This window comes from Cetorhinus maximus, chromosome 8 (assembly GCF_964194155.1).
Source record: "Cetorhinus maximus chromosome 8, sCetMax3.hap1.1, whole genome shotgun sequence".
NCBI lineage: Eukaryota > Metazoa > Chordata > Chondrichthyes > Lamniformes > Cetorhinidae > Cetorhinus > Cetorhinus maximus.
Genome location: NC_135886.1, coordinates 37,119,798 through 37,135,629, shown reverse-complemented (window position 1 = coordinate 37,135,629; position 15,832 = coordinate 37,119,798). Strand labels below are relative to the sequence as shown.

Here is a 15,832-nt window from a genome sequence, read left to right as displayed (position 1 = left end):
CTTTATGAGATTTGCTATGGTTTGCACTATTACTAAGGCCGGGATGTTCCACTCACTCCCATGACGGTCGGGAGCAGAAAATATCGTGGGAGCGAAAAAAATCAGTTCCCAGCCAGCATAAAAACAAGCTGTGATTGTCCACTCCAGGCCTCAACGATGGCGCATGTTTCCTGTCGTGCCATTTAAGTAGATTTGAATCTTATTAATGCTCATCATCAAGATAGATCGCTCGAATCACCCCGCATGCTGGATCAATAGGTCATGCCAGCGTCTGATTAGACAGACACGTTTCACAGCTGCATAATAGTGACGTGCACCTGGCGGCCTGCACGTCGTTCGTGACTTCAACGTTCGTTTGCTTACCTTGCTTCGCACAGCACTCACGGCACCCCATACTCCGTGCCAGGTTTTGCAGGCAGCACCACATTGCTTTCAGAGGGGAGGCTCTACATGCCAGACCAGCAATAAGGCGGGGATGGGTTTTAATGTGATGCAGGGCGAGGGCTCAATGTGGAGGTGGAGGCGGGGTGGGGGGGGCGGGGGGAGGTGGATTGGTGTGGGGAATGTCCTCTAGGCCATAATGGGGAGAGAGACTCTTACAGAAGGACATTAGCGAATTGGGGACAGATTGGGAGGATCGCAGAGTGAAGACGCACTTCAGTTTACATTGTTGAGCTTGCAAAGGCTGTCCTTGTCCCAGTCCAGGGAGGAGGAGGGCATGTCAGTCCAGTGTTAGTTGTGCCCAGCATGTTATGCACAGGGTGTGGTCATAACATCACATGCGCCGGTGCGGGTGGTCTCTGGCATAACACTGGGCTGCAAATGGCACACACAGTCAGGGGTGACAGCCTTGGGATGGGGAAAAGGTGGCGTAGGAGCACTCGAAGTTCTCATTGTGGGAGGTCAGGGGTTCTCTATATGTCACTGCACAATAGTCCTTAAGATGAGGAGAGGTAAGGATAACATGGGCATAGGCAAAAGGTAAGCATTTGTCACAATCTTCAGCCAGAAGTGCCGAGTGGATGATCTATCTCAGTCTCCTCCAGAGGTCCTCAGCATTACAGGTGCCAGTCTTCAGCCAATTCAATTCACTCCACATGATGTCAAGAACGGTTGAAGGCACTGGATATTGCAAAGGCTATGGACCCTGACAATATTCTGGCAATAGTACTGAAGACTTGTACTCCAGAACTTGCCGTGCCCCTAGTCAAGCTGTTCCAGTACAGCTACAACACTGGCATCAACCCAGCTATGTGGAAACTTGCAGGTAAGTCCTGTACACAAAAAAAACAGGGCAAATCCAATTACCGCCACATCAGTAAAGTGATGGAAGGGGTCATCAACAGTGCTATCAAGCAGCACTTGCTTAGCAATAACCTGCACAAAAGGAAGATGGTTGCAGTTGTTGGAGGTCAATCATCTCAGTTCCAGGACATCACTGCAGGAGTTCCTCAGGGTAGTGACCTAGGCACAACCATCTTCAGCTGCTTCATCAATGGCCTTCTTTCCATCATTTGGTCAGAAGTGGGGATGTTCACTGATGATTGCACAATGTTCAGCACCATTCATGGTGCCTCAGATACTGAAACAGTCCATATCCATATGCTGCAAGACCTGGACAACGATCATTCTTGGGCTGACAGATGGCAAGTAACATTCATGCTACACAAGTGCCAGGCAACGACCATCTCCAACAGAGAAAACCTAACCATTGTCCCTTAATATTCAATGGCATTACCATTGCTGAATCCATTATCAACCACGATCAATCCATTCTGAGACCACTCAGTCCTCTGTGTCACCTTCATTTCCATCACATTGATATCCAGCACTTTCAGTTAGGGATGCGGGCCTGTATTTAGCTGGACCTTTCAATGGAGGTGGAGCCCCTCAGGATGACCATGTTCACACACTTGCCTACCAGACATCAAATGCCTTCCCTTGAACACAAACAGTCTCCCCTAATGTCCTGCCCTGGCCCTTGCTAACTCAAAAATGCAAACACATCATGGAGCCCTCAAGGTGACACTTTGTTGACAATAAAAAGAGCACACATCAGCTTCATTACATCCTCACCATTGCTGCCCTCAACATTGTCTTCCCATCAAGCTAACATATGCATATCAAGAGCATGCTCAAAGGCTCCATTGACCGCAACACATCACCGTTTGGATTTATCACCGCTGGTCTCAACAAGTGTTTAGGTGAAGGGTCGCTAAGGGGAACGTATGGCCCAGCGCTGCAACCTTACATTGTGACGAGAGTCTTGTGGCCACAAAACAGACAGTTACAAGATGCAAAATGCTCAATTTTGTAGCTTAAAGTGCCAGGACAATAATGTGGTTCCGATGGACATTTCTCCAGAACACTGAGGTGGGAAGGTGCTCACACTTATCGGTGAACTTAGCAGATGTACACTCAGAGAGTCAGCGACACCCAAGGCAGAAAGGAGCTCACACGAGCTCATAGATTTAGAACCCTGCCAGATGATGGAGAGTGCACGGAGTTCAAGGAACTATTCCCCTTCTCCAGGCATTTTGACAAGTCTCCTTCAACACTAAACCTTCACCTTTCAAGAATGCGGACGAGTTGGGTGAACACCACAGCCTCAATCTTACGCAGCTAAGAATGAACATGACATGACGCGACAAAGCATATGAATGAAGTATCTTCCACAAGAACATTTTACATTGAGGGTGAGGCCGGCAATGAGCTGAGAACGGACACACACTGCGGTGAGATGGACTCTCACAACATCGAACAGAGGCACGTGATAGCGACATCTGCAGTAAGTGGAGGGAGGGACAATGGTGCTACACCTGATTGACTACAACGCAGCTCAACATAAAGAGGAGGTATACACAAATGGAGATGTGAAATGAGTGCCGGTCTATTTGCAGTGGTGAGAAATATATACATGGTGAACACCCATGTCACCATTCTGCTCCTAATATTTCTTTCTCTTCCTAACCCAATGCTATGTCTTGGTGTTTCCCTGACATCCACAGCAGAGGTGGAAGCAGCCTGCTGACTGCTACACCATGTTTATATGTGATGACTTTGGCAGGCGTCCTCTGGAGGGCCGAGGCCTGGAGGGCCCTAGCCTACTTTGGGTCTCCTGGTAGGTACACCCATCTCGGCCTGTGGAGCAGGAGGTGATGGATTCACAGGAAGAGGGGATAGGGATCGGCTGAACACAGCCGGAGTCACCTGTGTGGATGGCCCCGGGGTGCTGGAGTGAGATCGAGGTGCCCTGGATGCCTCTCGCATAGCCACTGGTGGACGCCACCAATCTGTACAGTGATAAAGTGCAACTCCTGCAGCAGGACAGGAGCTATGTCTTGGACCAAGGTCTCCAAGGCTGCTGCCATCCTACCAGTATTGACCTCAGTGCCCTGGCATGCTCGCACTAGAACCTCAGACTGAATGTGGATGGGCTCCTCCATCGTATGATGCAATTGGTGGAATACAACTACAACACTTCCTGATATTCCCCTGACTGTCACTGCAGCTCCACCAACTGAGTTAGGACTGAATCTGGACTCTCGTCATCTGACTCAGAACCAGCAGAATCCTGGCCTCCAGCAATCCTCTGAGTGCTGGCAAACTTGGATGTCCCTGCCTCCGCCTGCTGTGCACCAGATTGTGTGCTGTGCTCACTAGATTGTGACCCCAAGATATGTGTCACCCCGCTGATCGAGGTTGTGGGTGTGCACCATGAAGGGTCTTCTCCACAGCTTTGTTCAGCATCCATGGTGTCCTCAGTACTTGAGGTGAGGGGCTGGCTCATGGTAGGCACTCTCCAGAGGTGCCTGTGAAAGAGAGTAGAGAAAACTAGTGCATGGCAGGCAACTCGAAAACAGAACAATGGACTCACAGTATCGTTGTCTGAGGGATGAGCTGGTGCAGGATCCTCACTTGGGTGTGTGCTGCCGACCTCAATGGCGCCACATGAATGGTCCCGGTCTTTCAGGCCAGCTCAATAGCTCGCTCCTCAAAGGGAGTGAGGGACTTTATTTTGGCTATGCCACCACTGGTTTGGGACCTATTCCTCCTATTATGGGTGAGCTTGTCCTGCATAAAGACAGTTGGAGAGAGCAGGAGGACACATACCAAGGCAGATGATAAGGACACCTGCCTTGTGTGGGCGCTGAGCGGAGCCGTCCATAGAATGGTGACGTGAGCTACACAGGATATGAGCCCAGAACAAGATGTGAACATGTGTGTGTGAGAGAGAGAGAGGGGGGGGGGAAGAGGGAGAGGGAGAGATGATGTCCCTTGAGCTGGCAGTGTGCGAATGTCATCCTGCAAATGTCTGATGGGCTTGCGTGAGAGTTGAGCTAAGCTGGTTGACTTACCCTGGCAGAATGGATGAGATCATTCATCCTCTTTCTGCTCTGGATGGCTGACCTCTTCTGCGCAGCATTGGCGCTCACTGCCATGGTCACCACCTTCCAAGCCGCAGTTCAGAGGCTTGTGGACCTCCTCCAGCCATCTCGGGGGTAAAGTACTTCCCGGTGGCTCTCCACGATGTCCAGAAGGCCGCTCAGTGAGGTGGCACTGAACTTGGGGGCAGAATGTCTCTTGGCTTTGGGGGCCATCTCTCGCCTGGAGCAGTCCTGGGATGCAGACATCGATACATCTGTGCCCGGGTGTGGTTTATATATGGCGCCAGGAGCGATGATCCACTAAGGTCACGACGGGCGGGCGAATCAGAGGCACACCGTGCTTCCGGCTGATCCATATTTAATGAGCTGGGAAGCGGACAATATGGCACAAAAATTTGCCATTGTGGCCGGCGGGAAAAGTGCTGCTTTTCCTGCCCGATGCCACACCTAGTGTGTGGGGGGGGAAAATCACATAAGTTTTGAAGTGAGTTAGCGCTATATCCCCCCAAATCACTCACCATCCTGACTTGGAAATATATCGCCGTTCCTTCACTGCCTCTGGGTCAAAATCCTGGCACTCACTCCTTAACAGCACTGTGGGTGTACCTACACCACATGGACAGCAGCGGTTTAAGAGGACAGCTCACCACCACCTTCTCAAGGGCAATTAGGGATGGGCAATAAATGCTGGCCCAGCCAGCAAAACCCACATCCCGTGAATGTAAAAAAAAAGGTTTGAGTGAGTCTTCCATATGAAAAAGATACCCTTCATTGAACCTGTATCACTTACGAATCGATAACAGGTAAAGCTCACGCAGCAAGTAGGATATTTGTTTTCCATTACCTCAATCTTCCAAAAGTTATCAGATCAAAAGTGCTGCAGTCAACTCAGTGCATTTTCTGAAAGAATTTTAATTTTAACTGTTACTGTGTCGTCATGAGCTGAAACAATACATTGATGAGCATGAATCCTGGAGTGAAGCACAACTTAAACTATTTTAACTCACATGTAAGTTAATTTCACGCCCATGTTTGACAAAAGGTTTGATCTCATCCATCAGTGTTCAAGATCAATACCAATTAACCAAATGCTACAAAATGTTGTTTATATGGTTCACATAATATTCATTTTTGTTATTGAATCATACTATTGTGAAAACAGGGATACTCTCACAGGGATCATCGTAACCATAGTCCATAAAATCCTACAGTATTCCTGAAATATACCCTTGTCTATCAAGTGCGAAGACCTGGTCACAGCCAATCCATTTTTTGTACTGCCACACTTCCATTAAGTATAAACAGTATCCTATGTGTAGCAGGAAATTGGAGCTGCATTAATTTGGGTTAATAAAACTGAAGGAGCTGGAAGATGGCTGGGAAAATATGTAATTTCATTACAGGAGTTTCCGCGACTATACACAGAGTAAATTTACCAATCCCACACTCCCAAAACTGATCAAATGAAATTTTCTGACACACACATACACCCTTTGAACATGACTCCTCATTATAATCCTAGAATTAACAAATTGATCTTTCAAAGTTTGTATTTGCATAGTTTTAACCAGCCTACACTTTAACTGGAAAATAGGGTGATTCCTCTTCGTTTTGTTCCAATGCAGGATCTTAAAAAAATAGTTCCAGCCATTATGCTGTTGTGTAAGCAGCAGAACAAAAACACAACGATAAGACCAAGTTCACTCACAGCAAAAATTTTCAGTTTAAAATGGGATGGTTTCACCAATAGTTTGTTGATTTAAATGTGGCTTTAAAAAGAACAGAAATATGTCTACATTCAGTCGGTGCTTGTAATCAATTATATATCAATGATATTGATTATCATCAATAACAATAGAATATGTGAAGAGTGATGTCCTAATGCAGGTTTGACCTCAGTTAGCGGACAATAACAAAAGGGTGTCCACCACGAGCACATGAGCCAAGTAAAAACAGCTTCCAAAGTTGCAGGATAGAGTAAAGTGTGACAATTCATCCAGAAACAGGCCAATGAGCTACATCAGACATCGTGGTTAGGATTTTTGGGCCCCTCAGGAATGGAGGCAGGCATGGCCTGGAAATTTGAGCACCAGCTGGCTTGCCAGTTTCCCAGCCTTTTTTTTGCAGCCAGCCAATGTTTCCGAAGCAAATTCAGGGCCAGCATGGCTGCCAATCCCCAAGGGGTGGCCAGCCACGAAAGCTCATTAGGAGCCTTGAAAGGAGGCTGACTGAGGTGTTCTAGCAGATTTTTATTTTGAGAAATAACAAAATTTAAAGTTTTTGTGCTGTTATTAGAGGGGAAAACATTAGCTGGTTGATTAGACGGTATCTAGTGAGAAGATGAAGTATATTTTATAAAACAACGATAAAAATAGCTTCAATTGTTCGAAACCTGATCCTCATGTAGAAAAGAAATTGGGAGCACAGTTTTCTTCATGTTTGGGTGAAAGATTTTATTCCACTATCCAGCAACATACAAAGCTTCAGAACTTGTATAGAAATAAAACTGAAAGTTCGCCTTGACAGTGTTCACATGGTCCCCTAATATACAGCGTAGCATGGTTTTGGTGGGTGAGATAAATATTTTCAATTCAATCCTTTAAGCTGTTTTCTACAAAAAAAATGAAAAGAGGATATTGTGGTAGGATCTCCATTTAAAAATACACATATCTTGAGGGGAGAATAGTACCCTTAAACAAGAAATATTCTAAGGGGCATCTATAAAATTGCACGTTGGACCTCATCTATAGCTGCTCAACTCATCAATAAATAATTGTAAAGATCTCTAAACCGACATTAGTACCCTCATTGGTATATTCAAGGAACCTAATGCCCCATGGAACCAGTGTTTGTGGTGACTGGACGCAGGCTGTCACACTGCTAAATAGATATGCTTTGAGTCTATTTTATCCACTGTAAAACGGGTACTTTGCATATCAATTTCTACCCCTTTAAGTTCACTGGGAGTCCCCCCAAAAAAAGTTCCATAAAGTTTAAATTAATACCAGTTGTGGAGAATAAAGAAATGGCTATCCGTGAAGCAGAATGTACTACATGGCATATCTTGTAAATCAAACCATGTATGTGCACAGAGGTGTATTGTGTGTTATAAAAGCTCTTACTTGGATAGCTTGGTATTAAGTCTTATTTGGAGAAAAGCCAGGCATCCACTGAATAGTGTTATACATCAAGTCCTGTTCAATTTATTCTAGGGCTTTCATGCACTTTATCAAGGCTTGTTCATTGACCTTGGTTGTAATCTGACACATCAGGTTGTTTGAATATCACATAATTGTTTTTTAGAGACTTCCAAAATGGAAAGGATAGCGACCTACATTATCCCTTGCACTTCATGAATTTATTGCAAGCCAATCAAAATGATTGGTTAGCTAGTAGTCAACCACATTGTAAGAAATAGCAGAAATGCAGAACAAAGTCATTACCCATCCAAACACTATTGATTAATGCAGGTTAATATGTCATGTAGATGCCAAAGCAAGTTTTCGTCAAACATGCCTCATACTCTTACACATCATGTGGAATACTGATGAATTCACAAATCAAGATGTAAATGAGAGTTTTCTCACATGCGCAAAGGTTTCAGTTTGTTAGCTGAGCATTTAACCAGCCTGAGGGTGCTCTTTGCTGCCTTTATCTATCAAATGCAGTCAGCTTTCAGACGTACACACACACACATATGTTTCAGAATATATATTGAATATTTTTCATCAAAATGACAAGAGTATAGATGATTTCACTGCAGCAACTTTCAATAACTGTAAGCATCGTCATGACCTGAATTTAACTGAGGGTGTAGGTGGAATGGGGGTGGGGAGACAGGGCAAATGTGACCCACTTTCATGGAACAATGCATGGACAACCAGATGGAATGCGTAAGGAGGGCAGCCAATCCTGACCAGCTGCCAAGAATTGATAAGTGGCATTTGTCTGTGAAGTAACTTAATGCGGATACCGTTGTAGGTAAAATAAATTTCTGTTTCAATTTACTTTTCAATTACATTAGCTGATCTCAGCTGAGGTGCATGTGGGAGGACAACAATTAACCTCAGTGCAACTAGCTTAGGGGGTATAATGATTCCTCTGGAAATATATATTTAAATATGCGTATTAGCAAGAATCAGTGTGAAAAAGTAGGACTTATTTTTTGTTACAGTACTCTGTTCCACCTATCCTGATTGTCCTGTAAAGATTTTATTGTCTATCACTTATCCATGCTCCGGTGATTCCTTCATTAATGTCTGCATCCTTCTCTTCAATCTAAAGGATTGCATTATTGCACTGAGCAATTCCATTATTGTCAGTAATTTCAACATGAATCTAAATTTTCTTTCTCCTTCTCCTCTACCCTCCTTTCCTCACTTAATCTCCCCACCATATCCAAGGACGTTCCTTAACCTTGTCATTATATGGAGGGCTCAACATTTTCCAAGGTTTCAACAAATTGTTTCACTTTGTCAGCTCCCTCAACATTTACCTCTGCCTGCATATGCCCAAGTTGGCTCACTATCCATACCTTTTAGATATGGAAAATATTTCCCTCCCAGATCACAAAAACAAACTCACTGCTCTAATATGAGATTCAAGCACATGGACTGCAGGAAGGTTATAAATAAGGGATCCTTTACTTCATTGGCATCAAATCTTTATAAATATTAATGGAAAAACTTAAACTCTGAGAATCAAACTATTTACAATGGGCATGTGCAGCTGACACCCCAGATCCACCAGAATACCGTCAAGAGTTTAATTCCTGATCTTTAATCAACTGGGTAGCAGAGTTCAGTTGATGGAGCTCCTATTGCTAATGTCCTATGAACACGTGAACCAGGTTACCTTGCCTTGTCTCCCAGGCATGAGGGGGGGATCTTCCACTCCCCAATGGCTTCTTGGACTCAGGAGTGTTGCCCAGGAAGTCTGCTGAGATCTCTAGCAGCAGTAGGCCTGCCCCGGTTCTCTAGCCAGTGTCAGGGGCTTTGAGTTGCCCAATTTACAGACATGGCTTCACCATGCTACAACTCTCAAGTCCTGGACTTCTGCTTCTGCACCTTGCTGCTAACCCCCAGCACCCTCCCTGACTCCTCAGCCTGCCAAAGACACTGCTCCCTGCATAGAGGGGCCGACCAGTTACTATGCTCAGCACTCTCCCTCACCACTGCCCCCTGCTGATGGAGGCCTTGCTACACTGTGAATGCTGTTTCTTTTGGCCCCATAAATACCTTCCGACATCCCTATCTCCATTGACCTAATCCACAGTTTCCTCAAAAATGACTTGAATACCTTCAACACTACCAGGTAACTCTCAACCTCTTGGGACAGTTTCCACTACCACTCCTTTAAATCTAACAGCTGCAGACATTCATTCATGGGATGTGGGCATCACTGGTTAGGCCAGCATTTATTGCCCTTCCCTAAATGCCCTTGAGAAGGTGGTAGCGGCCTGCCTTCTTGAACCGCTGCAGTCCTTGTTTTGTAGATACGCCCACAGTGCTGTTAGGGAGGGAGTTCCAGGATTTTGACCCAGTGGTAGTGAAGGAACGGCGATATATTTCCAGGTCAAAATGGTGTGTGGCTTGGAGGGGAAGTTCCAGATGATGGTGTACCCATCTATCTGCTGCCCTTGTCCTTCTAGTCATGGGTTTGGAAGGTGCTGTCTAAGGAGCCTTGGTGAGTTCCTGCAGTGCATCTTGTAGACGGTACACATTGCTGCCACTGTGCGTTGGTGGTGGAAGGACTGAATGTTTGTGGATGGGGTGCCAATCAAATGGGTTGCTTTGTCCTGGATGGTGTCAAGCTTTTTGAGTGTTGTTGGAGCTACACTCATCCAGGCAAGTGAAGAGTATTCAATCACACTCTTGACTTGTGCCTTGTAGATGGTGGACAGGCTTTGGGGAGTCAGTAGATGAGTTATTTGCCGCAGGATTCCTAGCCTCTGGTCTGCTCTTGTAGCCACAGTATCTATATGGCTGTATGATGCTTGACTGATCAGGTCATCCATTACTAGATCTAACTTGAAAATCTTGAACAATGCCATGCATCCCTATCTATGCTGTTCAAAATTATAAGTTTGCAAAGTTAAATGTGAACAGCAAAGCCTGCCAGCTGGCATAAGAAAGTTCCCAGACTTTTAAAAGGACACATCACAATCTTTGGGGGAGGAGGAAGAAAATAATAAACACACTTGAATATTATCACAATTTGAATGCAGCCTCCTCTGCCTCTTTGCAAATCAGCAAAAGCAGAAAACAGAGACCGTCTGTCCAAAGTCTACCAAGGATTGAACTCTCCACACGAGGCCACTTACATACCACCTGCTTCGAAAACAGAGAATACAATAGTGACACATATGCTCAGACTGTGTGCCATTATATGTTAATGACAGTGCAAGGCATTCTGTAAATGATCCATTTGGACACCATTTATGTAATTAGAAATCTGTATACAAATGCATAATTCTGATCACTCCCCTTCAGTCCACCGGATTTTTACAATTAGAATATGAAATGTTTCTTCAGCTACCTTGCTGGCATTGCACAGTTCACATACTGGAAACTGAGAGTCAAGGTTTCTTCTTTTTTCCCCATTTTGTTACACGAACCTCAATTCTTTCTGAACTCCGATTTCCATTGCTTTCATGAAATCAATTCCAACCACTGAAAACAACAAACAAAATCAAGACCTTTTCTCACGATGAGAATGTTACAAACTAATGTGTGAGGCTGAATCAGACCCCATGAGAAAGATTAACCGATAAGACTAATGCCTCAAGAATTTCTATAAATACAGTTAAGGAGGGGGGAGAGAAATAGAAGCTTAACATCTTCAAACTGTCTTCATGAAGATCACTTTGCAAATTTTATTTCTCTTTGAAAGGGGGGAATGTCTTGGACATAGACTAATTGTAAACAATCCGTTGCAATGTGGTTTACATTGTGTTGTGTCAAGCAGATGATAAATGGTTTACTCACTTTTTTGTGAAGTGCCACTTCAATGTTACTATTTTCGTGGGGCAAACCTAAACATTTGGAAGGCCCATACATACTTTTATTTAAAGTGAGCCATACACATTATGACCTCCCACTTTCTAGTCAACACCGTCAATCTTACCAGCCTACCAAGAAACCTACAGCTGGGAATTTTGTCCCACAAACAACAGATTGGAACAAGGCTGTGCAGTCCTGCCATATCAAATCATGAATGGTGATGAGCAATTAAACAGCAAACAGAGAAGGAACATCCCCATTCTGAATGATGGCAGAGCCCAGCATGTCAGTGCAAAAGACAAGGCTGAAGTGCTTGCAACCATCTTCAGGCAGAGGTGCTGAACGGATGATCCATCTCGGCTCGTCCTGAGGTCCCTCATCACAGATGCCAATCTTCAGCCAATTCAATTCACTCCAAATGATATCAAGAAATAGCTGAGTGCACTGAAAACAGCCAAGGCTATGGGCACCTTTAACATTCCAGCTGCAGTGCTAAAGGCCGCTGCTCCAGGACTACCCATGTTCCTAGCCAAGCTGTTCCAGTACAGCTGCAACATTAGCATCTAGTTGACCATGTGGAAAATTGCTCAGGTAAGTCCTAACTGCAAAATGTAGACAACTCCATCTGGTCAATTACCACCCCATCTGTCTACTTTCAATCATCAGCAAAGTGATGGAAGATGTTGTCAACAGCATGGTCAAGCAGCACTTACTCAACAGTAACCTGCTCACCAAAGTTCAGTTTGGGTTCTGCCAGGACCACTCAGCCCCAGACCTCATTACAGCCCTCGTCTAAACATGCACAAAGAGCTGATTTCCAGAGGTGAGGTGATAGTGACTGCCCTTGATATCAAGGTAACATTTGACTGACTGCAGCTTCAAGGAGCCCTAGCGGGAGTCAGGAGAAAACTCTCCACTGGCTGGAGTCACACCAAGGATGATGGTTATGACTGTTGGAAATCAATCATCTCAATCCCAGGACATTGCTGCAGCAGTTCCTCAGAGCAAGGCCTGGCCATTTGTAGCAGTTTAGTCAACGACCTTCCCTCCATCATAAGGTCAGAAGCGGGGAATGTTTAAATTGAAATCATCATTAAACATTGTTCAGTTCCATTCAAAATGCCTCAGATGATACATTCTGAGCCTGCATGCAGCAAGATGTGGGCAACATTCAGACTTGGGCTGATAAAAGACAAGTGCCATCCAGTACAAGTGCCAGGCAATGAACATCTCTAACTTTAGAGAATCTAACCATTTACCCTTGAGATTTGGCTGCATTATCATCACTGAATCCCCTACCATCAATATCCTGGCCAGAAATTTAACTAGACCAGCCACATAAATACTGTGGTTATGGGAGCAGGCTGGGAATTCTGCAGTGAGTAACGTACCTCCTGACTCCCCAAAACCCACCCGCCAACTATAAGATATAATTCAAGAATGTGTTGGAATACTCCCTGGATGAGTGCAGCTCCTACAACACCTAAGAAACTCAACACCACCCAGGGCAAAGCAGCCCGCTTGATTGGCACCCCAAGCAACACCTTGAACATTCACTCCTCCACCACCCGTGCAGAGTGGCAGTAGTTGACCATATTCCATATTTATATATCATTATGCCATAAGATGTACTGCAGTAACTTGCCAAGGTTCCTTTGACAGCCCCTTCCATACCTGCGACCTCTACCACCTGGAAGAAAGAGAGAGGTGCAAGGGAGAACCACGACCAGCAAGTTCTCCTCCAAGTCACATCAATTTTTGGAAATTTGTCACCATTCTATCATTGGGTCAAAATCCTGGAACTCCCTAATAGCATTGTTCATGTACCTTCACCACATCGACTGCAGCAGTTCAAGAAGGCAGCTCAGCACCACATTCTCAAGGACAATTAAGGATCGTCAATAAATTCAGGCCTTGTCAGTAATGTATATTTCCCATGAACAAATAAAAATGAATTTCATCTGAAACTCGGTGGAAACCCAATTTGCAAATGGGATTTCTTCCAGCATTGTTGCACAAGCAGAGTCAGAACATTTCCACGAAAAATTTCCAACCTGCGACTATTTTTTTTAAGCATTACAAATATTTTAAAAATACTATTCAATTTTGCATACTTAGAACTTGGTGCAAGTTTTCAATTTGATTTCCAGTTTCCTGCTTAAGGATCCTTTTTGTGTGCAACGGCGCTCGTGCGTCAAATTCAAAGTCAGCACCTATTAAAATCACATCTTCCACTCTCGGAAGATCTACAATGGCTGATGGAGAAATTCTTCAGAGGGCAGGAGATTTAATTTCACTGCACACTGTTCCATGTAGTGCCATTATTGCACACAAGCACAACCACGGAGTGAGACACCAGCAATAAAATGATATGTATCTGTAATGAAAGTCAGAGCCTTTCCTTCTGGCACAATCATGTGTGAAGAAGTATGGTAGAAAAAAAAATGTTTCATAAGTTTAGTAATGTAAACATTGGTAATATTTCAAATGCAAGTATATTTGAGGGAGAAGGGAGCTCTAAATGAAAAATAAAACTGGCAGCCATACAAAAGGGAGGACTTGAGAGAGGGGAGGAATGCAAAAGGTTTTACAAATGTAGAAAAAAGTGGCACTAGGCTGGTAGCAGATAAATGATGCACAATGGTCCAGATTTTGTGGTAATAACAAGGATATAAGCGCTCATCATTATTAAGGAGCAAATTGAACCACAAATTCTGGCATGCACAGTTAAACATGGAAATCAAGAAGTTGATGTCTGAATCACCCTGCTCCTCTGGCGGTTTTGCCCAACTGGTACATCTCTAAATGATTCTACATTCACATATGTGTAATGATGTGAAGTTGGCATACTTAACCACTAGATACCCAATAATCTTGCACAAAAACTTAGGGCTTGTTCATGCAAGTGTAAATGATTTTTTTAATGGTGTGATAAACCTTAATTTCTGCTGAACAACATCTTCGGCCCTGTATATTTACTTTTGCAAGTGTGGTGCCTCATTCCTTCAGCTTTTAATTATCTTTGATGAAATAAAAAATAAACAATTAAAATAATTTTTTGTTTACTTTTATTTTTCATTTGTTTAATTTCTCTCTCAATCCCATCTTAATTTTGCCTCTTTATTTTGCTTTATGTGCATGATTTTATATGGAGTTGAATTTTCTTACATTTGTTGGCTTTGACACTGGGGGAGAATTCAGTTATCAATATCAAAGCTACCGCCGCTACCTATTCCCCTCCACAAATAACTCTTATTTCCTTCTGAAGTGGCTTAGCAAGGCACAACTGACCCATCAGTAGCACCACAGAGGTATCATTTATGGGCTGCATATGTACTTAGATTCAAGTCTTCTGCATTGCACTCTTCTATTACATCAGGTAAAACATTTAAAATGACAGATTTCAAAGTTACCATTCCTTACTTTGCCCTTGGAGCAGGCGGCAGGGATTTGGATCTGGCTGCCAACGTGCAGAAAGGTCCCTCAACGACTGTCCCTTAATTATCCGTGGGATGTTTACACCACTCCTCACAGGGAATACCTAATCACTGGGCAACTTAAACACTCTTCAGGCTAGGCAGCTAAACCTCACAACTATGTTGCATGTCCCAGATTGCTTGTGAGCCTCGCCAGTGGCGATTAACCAAGAAATCATGCATTGCATCAGGATTACCTACTTGGTGGAAAAAACTTGCTGTTGGCGTTCTCCAGTTTTTAATATAATGCCCTGAGATTATTTAAATCTTTTATTTTAAAATAATAAATTCAACTGAAATTTTAACTGGAACGACTCACGACAGTTGCTGGGTAAAAAGTGTTGAGTGGGAATCTGATGAAAAATAAACCCCAGCATTATCATAAAATAAAAGCAAAATGCTGCAGATGCTGGAAATCTGAAATAAAAACAGAAAATGCTGGAAAAACTCAGCAGGTCTGACAGCATCTGTGGAAAGAGAAACAGAGTCAACGTTTCAAGTCAGCATGACTCTTCAGAGCTAAAGCGAAGTAGAAATGTGATGGATTTTATACTGTTTAAGAGGGGGTGGAGCAGGTGGAACAAAATCGAAGGTCAGGGGTAGTGGGAGCTCAGGGGAGGTTGACAAAGATGTCATGGATACAGGACAAAGGAAGTGTTGATGGTAGTGGTGAAGACTAAAAAAGATGCTGATAGTGGCATAAAGGTAAGGTAACAGAATGTGTTAATAGCCGAACATGGGTCAGCACCCTGTGAAAGCAAAACATTGAAACAAGCGACAGTGGCCCTGTGGGGGTGAGGGCGGTTCTGGGGGTGGTTGGGGAAGGAAATATTTATTTTAAAATAGGGCTAAGGATGGAGGAGAGATTTCTTGATCTGAAGTTCTTGAACTCAATGTTAAGTCTGGAAGGCTGTAAAGTGCCTATTCAGAAGATGAGGCACTGTTCCTCCAATTTGCGTTGGGCTTC

The 15,832-nt window shown here is 44.0% G+C and overlaps 1 protein-coding gene across 6 annotated transcripts in view; it reads right to left on the bottom strand.

The window, feature by feature from the left end:
- The window catches only part of LOC144683562 (neuron navigator 1-like), a 725,427-nt gene that overhangs the window by 244,201 nt on the left and 465,394 nt on the right, over window positions 1–15,832 (bottom strand). The gene's annotated exons all lie outside the window — the stretch shown is intronic.